This window comes from Panthera pardus, unplaced genomic scaffold (assembly GCF_024362965.1).
Source record: "Panthera pardus isolate Hobbes unplaced genomic scaffold, ASM2436296v1 HiC_scaffold_11, whole genome shotgun sequence".
NCBI classification, from domain to species: Eukaryota; Metazoa; Chordata; class Mammalia; order Carnivora; family Felidae; genus Panthera; species Panthera pardus.
In genome coordinates this window covers 57,254,167-57,267,367 of record NW_026526666.1, presented here as the reverse complement: position 1 = coordinate 57,267,367, position 13,201 = coordinate 57,254,167, and the positions used below count along the sequence as shown (strand labels likewise).

The window sequence follows — 13,201 nt, the reverse complement described above, 5'->3', positions numbered from 1 at the left end:
GGTAGAAAAAGAGAAAACAGTCTCTGGATCAAAGCTAAGTTCTTAGGACAAAATATTTAGATGGAAGGAGAACCTTACTCATGGGTGACCCACAGCAAAGTTTGTATGGATGCTGGTCTGGTAAGAACCACAAACTCACCAGGGTGGCTCAGACAAGAGGCTTACAAGGCCTATGCAAAAGCACAAACCAGAGCAAAGGGGTAAAAAGGAATGGCCTGATTCCACCAAGAATGCTAACCAAATGAGAACTAATAACAAAACCCAATTACTAAACTGAGAATAGATATCCAAGAACCTCAACCCAAGAGTATGGAGTTCAGACCCAGTGTTCACTTACCACATAAGACACTGAATCTGTAAGCTGTGAGCAGCAAGGCACAAGGGGCCTCTCTGGATGCTGTACCTGCTTGAAGCCTGGGGTCCATGTGATGAGCAGTGCAGACTATAGCTCAGTGGTACCTCCAGAAAAACTGGAAATAAACAAAAACCACCAAAATGAGAACAAACAGAGTCTATTTATTAAGAGTTTGCTGCTGTAGCAAGGAATTAGTTGCTGTCACTAACGTTTGGTAGAGATTCAAAGGCAGGCAGGCAGAGTAGTGGGAAATCTTTTCAGAAGGAAAAATGGGAAGGTTTTGGGCATGCTTTAATTGGAGGTTGTTGATGTGGGGAAGCTGGAGTCAGGCTAATAGAAGAAAGGTACCTTATGTGATCAGTTTGAGGAGCATTTGATTTTCTCTGCTTGGTTCTGAGTTGAAGTAAGAGCACAGAATAGGGAAGTTGGCAGTCACTGACCAAATCCAGTTGCTTGTTGCAGAGGCTGTAGGTCAGCGTTCTATTGTCATATACGGTCTGACCATTGTCTATTCACATAATCCGTCTCTTGACCTTTAAAATTTTCTGTTTCATTTTCCTTTAATTGTCCTTGCTCTTTGTATTTATAATTGCAAAAGTTTGGCACAATCTAAATATCTAACACTAGGTGATTATTGGTGGCTATTAAATTTGTACCATTTAATCCCCTAATGTTGGCCATTTAGAATTCCTGGGCACCAGTTCCAAGTGGAAAGAGAGATGAGGATGCAGATTCTTTAGGCTTTTAAATAGGCCACTCCAGCTTAAGTCAGTTCTAGTCCAGGACTGACTGGGTCTTCAGCAACACAGGCCAATGGAAAAGCAAGGTAGATAGAAATTAACTGTATGGGGATAGGGTATAATAAATGACAGCAGTCACTACTATTTTTAAGTCATTGAATCCTCACAAAATCCCCTCAAAAATGCATTTTTAATCTCCATTTTACAGATGAGGAAATTGAAACAGAGAGGCTAAGTAATTTACCCTACAGGGGCAACTAGTAAGCAGCAAAGCAGTATTCAAGCCCGGGCTGGACACACTCTTAAGGACTATGGTTTTAGCTGACTTAATGAGGGAAACTATGCCTGTGAGCAACCAGAGCTGGACTCTGTAATGGTTAAGACAACTGGATGTGGAGTCATCCAGATCTGAGTAAAATCCCAGCTCTAGCACATACTGGCACTGGGACCTTTAGCACATTTATTAACTTATCTGAGCTTTGAGTTTCTCATCTGAAAAATGGAGAGAATATAGCCAGAGCCAGATGAAATCTACCAAGCCTTCCAAGCAGCTGTATGTAATGCATCAAAACATTATTGAAGATGAAATGAAGTAGGGAAAAGTATTTTCCAGAACTTCTTTCACAAAAATAGAATATGTAGCTAGGGGAATATTTTTTTTTTATTCTTTCTTTCTAATATGAAATTTATTGTCAAATTGGTTTTGATACAACACCCAGTGCTCATCCCAACAGGTGCCCTCCTCATGCCCATCACCCACTTTCCTGTCTCTCCCACCCCCCATCAACCCTCAGTTTATTCTCAGTCTTTAAGAGTCTCTTACGGTTTGGCTCCCTCCCTAACTTTGTTTTTCCCCTCTCCCTCCCCCATGGTCTTCTGTTAAGTTTCTCAGGATCCACATAAGAGTGAAAACATATGGGGGGAATATTTTAATCAATTGCTGGTGATATGGGAGCAATATTAAAAAAATAGTTGCTAAACCACCTACTAAGGAGTGGTATGTCTGATTAACAGTTGGGCTTTATGAAATCTTGGGCCAGAGTGCAACTGTTCTGCAAAAGAGAAGAATGGCTGGCTGGCCAACAGGAATCCTCTTTTTCTACTTCCCCTACACTACCCTCAGCCTCTCTGTAAGAGCTAGAAATTTAAAGATGATCAATGTGAAAGAGCACAAATTATTCAGCTGCCATGATGCCCATGTGCCTTGACCTAGACCAGCTAAGCCTTAACTTGTAGAAATTTTATGAAGATTAAGTGATATTAGGCACAACCACATGCTTGCCAATATTTAACTGGTTTGACCTACAAAAACGGTAATATGGTATGGTTCAACCCATACAAAGTATTGTGAATACTTTCACCCAGGACTTTGTCTGAAGTAAATCCTTGATGAATAGTAACTAGTCTTATTATCACTTGTTAAGAAGAGGCCAGCTTACTTAGACCTGTTTCTGTCAGGCAGAATTTTAGGTCCAATCTAAGGGATGGGGAATTCTCAAATTATGGTGAATCCTGGCATCATGGTTTGGAACATTAGTGTGTTTGTAGCAGAATGTCTGCCCATCAGGTGTCTGGCACAAGACACAGCTCCCAGAAGGGAGTCCTAGCAAGAGTGAGGCTATATTGTTGGAGTTTCCTAACCAGCAGACTGTGAGGGCTGAGTCTACATTTCATCAGGATATAGTAATGCACACAAGGAGAGTGAAGCAAAAGCCCAGGCCTTGCACAAAGCCAGTCTAAAGGGGAAAGGGAGGAATCGAAGAGTAATTGTTTGATTTCTTCTTCTGTTGTCAATCCCAAAATATTTTCCATGGTAAAACAGTTTGGGTGTAAATTTCAAGGAAAGAAGTTATGAGATCAGAGAACTTCACCCCTACATTGAAGATGTACAATGCACTTTCATCCAATGATCTTTATTGGACAAACATTTGTTCAAGGCTAATAGATGTACATTAGAGGCCTAAAGAATCTTCTCATAAAGATGTTTAATTTTGTTAAATCTGTATTTCTCAAATATTTAACAACATAACTTTTATTCTTCATAAAATGCTTAACGTTCAGTGGAACCTAACTTTTCAAAAGATGCTTTAGGAAATGTTTCCCTGGATGATAAATTTCCTGAATGGATATTCTGTGCACTTAGCTCAACTTCTTAACTTCTGTACTAGCTGGAATAGAGTTGAATTTAATAAAGGTTTTTTGAATTTAATATGCATAACTAAAAGTATCAACCAAATTATTTCTCACATGCCTTTCAACATCTATGGTTCTGTGATTCATAGAGGTACCTAAGAATATATAAGAAATGACCATCACCAGTACCAAGGAGACAGTGATTAATAAGGACACTCTGGTTTTTTCTTTAGTTCAAATAAATGTTTTGCCTTTGACCAAAGAATCAAAGGGAGTTCTGAGTAAAATAAAGAAGGTCAAGGAGAGCTTCCCGGAGAAGGTAAGCTTTGAAGACACCAGTGTAAGCGTTGACAGAGATGATGAGGGCCTAGAATGATAAGGCTATAAACAAAACAAAACAAAAAAAAAAAAAAGGAAAGACAGGTGTATTAAGATTGTTCTGATTGTTTTTATTTTTTAAATGGCTTTAAAGTCTTTGAGATTCCTTCTATCAAGTAGTTGGGTCTGTGTCCCCTTTACTTGATTGCTTCTACCAACAGGGTATGTCAGAAATGATATTATGTGACCTCAGAGTCTAGATCATAAATGGTCATGCAGCTTCACCTGTTGTCTTTGAATACTTATTCTCCCAATGCTTCTCCCTGGGCCACTCTTTCTTAAAACCCAGCCACAATTCTGTGAAGAGATTCAGCTACCTGAAGAGGCCACACACTGCTACGCCAAGCAACAGTTTCAGGTGAGCCCAGCCTTGGGGTCATCCCAGCCCAGGTGCCAGTGATGTGCATGAAGGAGCCATCTCAGTGTTGGGATCTTCAGCCCCCTTGGTAGTCCCAGCTTTTGAGCTATTTGAATCACCCCATCTATTCAAGTCTTATCAGCTGAGGCTTCAAACATTATGGAGCAGAGAGACACTGTTCCCCTGGTACCTTGTCTGAATTCCCAACCCACATAATCCAGGACGCAGTCCACAGTTTAGATCACTAAATTTGGAGGTTGTTTTTTTATGCCATAATAGATAACTGGAAAAATCATGATGGCTACAAGTGCAAAACTCCAACCAAATTAGTGTAAGCAAAAAAGGAGAATCTATTGAGCCAATGAATCTGGAAAAATCAAGGGCTGAAGTTGGCCTCAAGGACAATGGTCCAGGAACTGATGTTACCAGAACTCTCCCCACTTGTTGCCTCTAATTCTCTCTCCATATTAGCAGGAAAGAAAACTGTTCCCTCCCAGGGTCGGTTTTCATTTAAACTTCAAGAGAAAGACATTGGCCCAGTTGGACACTGTGCACTTTGCTAGGTTAATAACTACAGCTAAAGGATTGGAGGTCTAGGAATGACCTAATTCAGGAGCTAGTTTCTCTGGCCAAGGGCAGGATCTATGATAAGCAACCTCAACCAGAACATTATTAGAGCAAGAAAATTTACCCCAAAAGACATGGCTATTCTCAAGAGACAAAGCAATCTGTATGTATTAGAGTGGCTTAAAATATTATTTCAGGGGCACTTTCTGAGGCAGAGTAGCTCCATTTATCCACAGAAAGAATGAGGTGTGAGATGAGAAATTCACCCCAGCTGAAGATGGGCAAAAAAAATATTAAGCCCCCAAAAGACTTGGAAGAGTATGCTTTGCCAATACCCACTAGATATTTTTTTAAAAACATGTGGTACATACTTTCACACTGGCCACTTCACTGAACCCTTACAACCACCCTAGGAGGCAGGTAATGTTAATCCCCTGTTACGAGTAAAGAAAACATAACTCAGATAATTAGAATTACTTGCCCAAGGTCATATACTTCTAGGGGTTACAATACATACACAGCCCAGGCTTCAGTCTCCAAATCCAGAACGCCACATACAATTCATATTAAGAGCACTGAAACCCCTGGACAGGGTGTTATTCACCTAGGTCAAGAAAAAAACTTTAAATTTGTGTACACGAAATCTAAACACAAATATCCCAAAGTCCTGGTTGTTCGGATATAAATAAGGCAACAGGGAGTCAGGTCTTGAGACAGGCGGAGACATTAACCACAACCTGAGGGATTTGTTTTCTCCATTGTCTAAGTGCCCTTGGACCTCAGACAAACCCCATATTTCTTGGAAACGTGTATTCCTCTGAGAGCCAGGGAAGGCGTGTGGTCCAGTAAATGCAATTAGCAGTCTCACCGCGCGTTTCCTCGCCTGTTGTCTCCCAGAGTGCAGTCATCAGAGAGCTCACAGTTTCAAAGCACGCTCTTCCAAGTGACAAGAGTCGCCAGCAGATTTAAAGTGGATCTGAGATATCTATCTAGGGAGTTTGGGGGATATATGAAAATATTTACTGAGTATCTCCTTCGGACAAGACTGTACTCTAGGCTCAGAGTAATGTAGGAGTGGGAGAGAGACAAAGAAACAGGAAGAGACCATATAAGATATAGATGAGACTCTGGCAAGTTTTTAACCTCATTTACAATGTGGGACTAATAATAAGATGATGATACACAAATTTATATCTCTAGCCACTCTTGTAGTTCCAGCCCTTTATATCCAAACGCCTATTTGAAATTTGCTGTCAGATGCTTCACAGCAGCCCCCGAATCTACATGACCAAAGCGGAAATAATGACTGTCTCCTTCAGTTCTGCACCTTCTTCAGTGTTTCTAGCTTTGTTAAAACAAACTAACAAACTTCCCAGCAATTCCATCCCAACATTCCTATCAAATTGAAAACCTCAAGCATTAATTTGGAAAATGTGTCAAATGCATCACCTTCTCATGTCTGAACTCCAAACCAAAGACAGGCTTATGCCCTTTTAGCCACCAGTGGCAAGGGGGCTGGGGACAAGTCTGTATTTTTAGTTGTTCCTTGCACTTGACTGCCTGACCTTCCAGCAAACAGGTACACCTAGTCTCTGTGACAGTGTCTGGGACCCTGCAGCATTTACTGAGATGGTCAGGCCATTCACCAATTGTTTTGAGTGGTAACACTCCATGAGAACAGGACCATGCAGGCCACAGCTCAGAATTTATTTTTTCTCTGTACGACAATAATTAGCAAGACTTACCCCTTGAATTTATTTCAAGTTCTTTAGAACCCTTGGCTCAATCACTGTAGTGATTATGCATTGAGAAGAAAGACTTCATTGCAGTCAATGGGATTGAGATTTGGAAATATTTAATTTGTACCTTCAAAAGGGATAGAATTAATCATATTATATCAACAGATTGTACCCTTGAATATCTCTCCCACTGGGCCATGAGCTCCTTAAGACAGGAATAATGTCTAAACCATGTCTCTTGTTCTCATGGAGCCTAACACTGTCAGTCTCAGAAGATGTGGATTGAATCACTTTAAACACTAAACTTCCTGTGGACAGACATGGATTTTCCATTTCTTTCAATTCCATTATAAAACCAAGAGACACTTATTGAATTTAGGGTCTTGAGTTTTAGTCCATGGTTTTTAGTAATTAGACTTCAATTTGTACTTTTAATTATATAGCTAATTGGAGTTGATTTCAGTGGATAGTCCACCAAGGTTGGAGTGAATGAGTGTAAGGGTTGCTCACTTTTTGGCAACCATTTTGTGAGTAAGGAATTTAAATCTTGAAAATAATACAGCATTGTGGTCCATCTGGGTTGAGAGAGTGCACTTATTCTTTGGGTGCATATGTCAGCATTAGTGTAAAGAGAAAGGGGGCTGTGAGCTGAACTGCATGGAAACCACTCCTTTCCTGTTGGTGCTGCAATTCCATAATATGTGGCATATGTGTAGGAGAGTCAAAGCCACAACAAGAGGGATGATGGCTGCATAGGCAGCATTTAGGGTTGAATTGAGATAGGGGGTGTCTCTTGCATGGTATTGGAATCAATCTGGTCTTGCTCTCTCTTGTTTCCAGTGCTTGAACACCTGTTTTATATTTGACTTTTCATAGCTACCTCACTAGCTCACATACCACACAGCAGAAATACAGGCATGGTAGGTCTATGATTGCCTTGTTTTTTAAGTAAAGTACAAATGGATGGGAAATAGATGTAGGAAGAAAATCATAAAAGGCATGACTGCCTAAGGTATTTATTCTCTCCATGGATAGTATAATTCTACTCCAGAAATGTTTCCAGGGACTGGAAAGTGTTATAGAGTGAAGGAAAAACCCTATTAACAGGGACCTTTTGTCTATATCTTCTGTCCAGACAACTGGGATCTCTTTAAGGTGCAGCACCTGCCTCTATATGAGGCATCAGTTAAACAGCTGGTGTTGGTGGCTTCTTCTACTGACAAGTTCATTCCTTAACCATTTTCTATTTTCTGTACCTCATATCTCATACTGTTCTGGTCTAGAGTATTCTACTCAATGACTTAACTGTTCATATTTGCATCCTATCTCCCTTCCCAATCCCACTTCCACTGTTTTTGTAGTTTGGAACCCGGATTGCTCTGGCTCTCCACACTGGCTACCTTGCTTCTAGCTGTTCTGGATAACTGATCCCTGCTTCCCAGTTCTAGGCCTCTTTGCCTCCCTGTGAAAAGGACCCCTAACAGTCTCATCCTTTGGTACAGGCAAGGCCTGGACATATCCTTGAACTCTTAAAGCTACATTTTGATAATACAGCACTAAACCGTTTGGGGGCAGGAAAAATCCATGGAAAGTAAATTAAAATCAAAGGAAATATCTGAAAAAGGCCATAAAAATGATTGGACACATCAAGAGTTTAAAATCTATCCAATGGTTTTCTAAAATTACTACTTCCCAGAAAACAGACATGGCATATTCCTGCCCACTATAGTCAGCAAATTTTTGTTGACTAACCTAAATAACTTGGAGCCTCTCTCACCCTCCAGAAAGCATAAAACATCTCCTTCTCTGAACAAAGGAATAAAAGGTGAAGTAAGAGCCTGAATGAACAATTATCTCCAGAAGTTAAGTACAGCAATCCCCAAAAGTACTGTGACAATTTTTTGGCTTCATTAGAGTTGTATCTAACCTAGTCTATAAATCAATCAAGGAAGGTAATGAAAGACTGAATAGATGAGGGGGAAAAGAGGATGTTAAAGGAAAGTCTGCTGGGAAAATCACCCACCTCTGGAATTACCATGGATTCTCCTTCCAAAACAAAAAAAAAGTGTGCATGTGAATTATATTCCATTTACAAATAGTGATTGAGACCTTCTTTACACCAGATACTCCATTCAAGAAGAAGCCAAACAAAGCACAGCCCCTGACCTCAATAAGCTGACAATCAATTAGGTAGAAACACAGCTAATAATATTAATATGACAAGCCCCAGATGCTAGAGGACCACTACATGGGCTGAACCGGAATGACCAAACATTTCCTGAAGGGCACATCTGAACTGAGCCTTGAAGGCTGAGTAAGAATTATTGAGATGGGCCTGAAATTACCCATAAGATTTTTGCTAGTCTGTCATAATAACCCATACACATTCTGGGGCAGGGATACTTGAACACTTTCTCATTGGCTTTACAATCTGGTCACAAAGAGAAGAGTTTTGCATACATACAAAACAGATACAGGCACTGCTCCAAGGTTGTAAATACAGCCTAGCCATTGTGGTTCCAACTGTATTAGTTCTAATTTAGTGTTGGTAAGGGAGAAAAAGCAGAATCTGAAAGGGTCAAAGAAAATTATCTTTATCGTTAGTATCAAAAATTTCTCTGAGCATCACAGAGTTTGAAACAGGCTCCTATAAAGATAATGAATCTAATCCTCTCAGAGAAAACTGAGGCAGCTTGACAAATTTCCTTGGCTAAACACACATGACCAGAAAGTGGTGAAGCAGGACTGAGAGTTCCTTGAAAGTATATTTAGGTGAATATTTCTGGTACTTAGAATATAGCTAATGCTCAGTAAGTATTTGCTGCATCAATTAACAACCTTCTTTATAGGATGATTTTTAGGCAATCCTAAAGCACTGATTTCCAGAAAGGCACTGAGATAAGGATATCACAATAGATCAATGCAAGAAAAAAAAGACTATCCCTCAAGTAAACCACATATGGAGTTAGATTTCAGAGACCAAACAAAACACTCCATGTCCAATGGCATGATGTAGTCATGAAATGTATCCTTAGATACTATGAATTTCATCTCAGCAAACCTTTTTCAAATACCTACTGTGTACCAAGCATTTGATTCATCTCTGAGATTCAAAGATTAATAAATCAGTACATGACCTCTGACTCCATTTCCTAGGAAAAGAGACAGTACATCCACCCAGAATGGTTCACCAATTTCATAGAAGCAAACATGAAACATTAAGGGACCAAATGAGAGAGGGTGTTTGATTCTTACTTAGATGAATCTATAAAAATGAGAACATTTTATCTTAGCTTGAATTATGATTAAGTTTTCAGCAGAAGACAGGGACATCATAGGCAAAACGAAACAAAATGAGAAATCAGACAGAAGCTAGACAATAGTATTTACACCTGGGAATTGGTAAGAGGTCTTGTGCAGCAAACGCGAAAGAAGTGCCTCCCTAAGAAGTAACTCAAGGACTGGCTAGACTGGGAGGTACAAAGCCTAGGTAGTCAGAAGAAGAAGGTAAAATTAAGTACAGCTTAGATCATGTAGCCGATGCTATTGGGGCCCCACCTGTATCTCTTCATCATATACTATTTCTGTACAAGCCACCCCAGTTTCCACTGCTATCACCTATGACTCTCTAGCTGCTATACTCCACTTTTACTATAGGCAAGGCAGGCCAGAGTGCTAGAGAATTGATGTCTGCTCTCTTCCCTGTCCAAGCAAGGACTGATGGTGGATAAATACCTCTCTTCACTTACCTCAGGTAGGGAAAGCCTGAGGCAGCCATGTGTGCTGCCCTGTAGAATTAGGCTCCAGCTGCCCATGTTTTTAACTTCTTTGGTAATAATTCTCTGCCAGCTTCCTTCTTCACTCACTTACTAAGGTTTCCTAGGATAACCCTCAAAATATACCATACACATCTGACTTAGTGTCAAGGTCTGCTTTGAGGGGAAGCCAAACTAAGACATTATCAGAAAACTATTACAAAAGACAAAGTCATTATCAGGAAAAACAGAACCAACGGTCAGCTTTGAAGATCAGGACAATGCTACAAAGAGAAAACATAGAGCGCTTAGGTGACTCAGTCAATTAAGTGTCAGGCTCTTGATTTCGGCTCAGGTCATGATCTCAAGTTCATAAGATCGAGCCCCACATTGGGCTCTGTGCTAACAGCACGGAGTCTGCTTGGGATTCTCTCTCTCCATCTCTCAAAATAAATAAATGAACAGTTTTTTCTTAATTTAATAAAAAAGAGAAATAAAACTGGGGAAATAGAACCATAAGCCAGCAAGCAGGAAAGTGAGAGAAGATGCAATATATAGGCTAGGAAGGCAGTAGGTAGGGGCACAGAAGAGCAAGAAGTTCAGAACTAAGTCTACGAAAATGATAGTTTGATGTGCCAGTTACTTGACTCAAGGGCAAGCCTAATGGATTGATGGGTACTTAATCATTTTGATTTGGGGAACTCTTTGAGAAACTGATGAAAGCTTTGAACTTTCTATCCAGAAGACAAAAAAAAAAAAAAAAATTACATACAAACAATTCTGCTTGGAACTTCAAGGGATTCCCAAACCCCAGATTAAGAACCTCTGATTAAAGGCTGTAAGTGAGGCTGGACTCTGAAGACCTTGATTGCCTGCAGAGTGCTTTAGCATTCATTCCATAGGCAATGGGGAGCCAGCAAAGGTTTTTACTATCAGAGTTCCCAAGTGGTTATAGTTTTCCATTCTAAATGGAACCCAAGAAATCTGGATGTTTTTAACAGATTGAAGAAGAGATTGGGGGAAAAGTGCATAGATAATTGAGCTCCTTGTTGGCCAAAAACATTTTCTACCAGATGCACTGTAGGGCTTCAAAGGCTGCTGGCTGCAGAATCCAGATGCACCTCAATGGATGCCATAGGGAGTCACTTCTGCAGCCAAATGTTTTGGCCTCAAAAATTCCTGGAGCAAGACAGACACTGAATGGGGCTGGAAACAAACTCAGGGCAAACACAGCCTTCTATATGACTATGTATAACAAGTGTGGGGTGCAAAGTGGACAGGGGGAAAGGGACGGGGAGAGTGGAAGAGAGAGGTGGAGAACAAAACAATCCATTTAAGAGGGATAAACAGAGCTGGGAAAGCAAACCAGAAAAAATGTAAAGTAAGACCTATCAGAAATATATTTGCAGGAAATAGAAGCTAATTTGAGAACAAATTAGAAAGGTATAGAGAGGTGGGGGGAAAGGTAGTAATTGGACTGTAAGGATCTGGAATTAATTTTTTCTCTCTCCTCTATAACGATTTAAGGAATGGCTATCACATTTTGAGTATCTCTTGCATGGAAAAACTATATTCAACATCACTATATACAATAAACCTCCAAGTAAGGTTTCATCCCCACATCCCAAGTAAATAAATGGAGACCTAGAAGAAACTTGCACAAAGACAACAGGTGAGTGGTGGTGTAACTGGACTTTGAACTTACGCCTGACTTGAAGTCAGACAAATTGCTAGTTCTTGTTGCCCTCATCCCAGAGCTCTGGTTTGTAGACCAAACACAACCAAAGCAAAGAAAAATTACATGGACTATACACCAAAACAAAAATGAAGAATTGCCCATGCCTCGTTTTTTGGGGGCTAAGCTGGTGGAGCCGAAAGAGTTGTATACACAATAACATCTGAACCTTCGCTATCCAAGCCACATTCCTGGTACAGTCCCACTGCTCAGTCAGGGAAGGACCTGTGGGAAAATGGGAGACTTGGCATGCTAGAGGCAGAAGGACCTCAAAGTGGGTCATCCAGACAGACACCTTCAAGTTTCTGGAGTAGCCCATAGTATGGCAGAAAGCATGGATGCTGAGCCAGATGATTTTTTTTTTCATACCTTTCTTTTCTACTTTTTATTTTTTTATTTAAATTCCCGTTAGTTAACATATAGTATAGTATTGGTTTCAGGAGTAGAATTTAGTGATTCATCACTTACCTATAATACCCAATACTCATCCCAACGAGTGCCTTCCTTAATGCTCATCGCACATTTAGCCCATCCCCCATCCAACACCCCTCCAGCAACCCTCAGTTTGTTCTCTAAGACTGTCTTATGGTTTGCCTCCCCCCTGTTTTTTATCTTATTTTTCCCTCCCTTCTCCTATGTTCATCTATTTTGTTTCTTAAATTCCACATGAGTGAAGTCATATACTATTTGTCTTTCTCTGATTGACATATTTCACATACATAATCCATTCTAGTTCCACCCATGTTGTTGTAAATAGTAAGATTTCATTCTTTTTTGATCACTGAGTAATATTCCATTATAGTTATGTGTATGTGTGTGTGTATGTATATGTATATGTATACATATATATGTATATATATATACACATCTTCTTTATCCATGGACATTTGGAGCCAGGTGATATAGGTACAAACTTTGCTTGACCACCCATTACCTCAACAGTTCTCTGAAACTCTCACAGCCTCAGTTTCTTCATTGGTAAAAACCAAAACACCTTTTCATGGCTAATGTGATAATTATACAAAATAATGGATGCATGGGTCTATTGCAGTGCCTGGCACAAACCAAATCTTGAAAACTAGCAATTTTACATTCCAACGTCTCTTCATTCCCCTCCTTTTCTATTTGAATACTTTTGTGTATGTGTTCCCTATGAATCCATAACCAAGGCCTGCTGGCACCCTGGTTATAGCTCTTTTCCTCATTTTACCTCAACACCCCTATATTTGACATCTAGTATAAGAGCAAACTAAATTTTATTTGAATTGTGTAATTTGTAAAACTTGTCCAGTTCCATCATAGCATTTATTGTTTCCATAAACCTAGGAAGTGAGCCAACAGGAATCATTACCCCTTTGCTGTCATACAATGGAGTATTACTCAGCAATCAAAAAGAGTGAAATCTTGTCATTTGCAACTATGTGGATGGAACTGGAGGGTA

General features: G+C 40.0%; 1 long non-coding RNA gene across 1 annotated transcript in view; it reads right to left on the bottom strand.

Annotated features, from left to right (window-relative positions):
- Positions 1-333: 333 nt before the first annotated feature.
- The window catches only part of LOC109266773 (uncharacterized), a 67,711-nt gene continuing 54,843 nt past the window's right edge, over positions 334-13,201 (bottom strand). The window contains exon 2 of the long non-coding RNA XR_002079853.2: positions 334-470. This is a non-coding gene — a long non-coding RNA (uncharacterized LOC109266773). The remainder of the gene's footprint in view (positions 471-13,201) is intronic.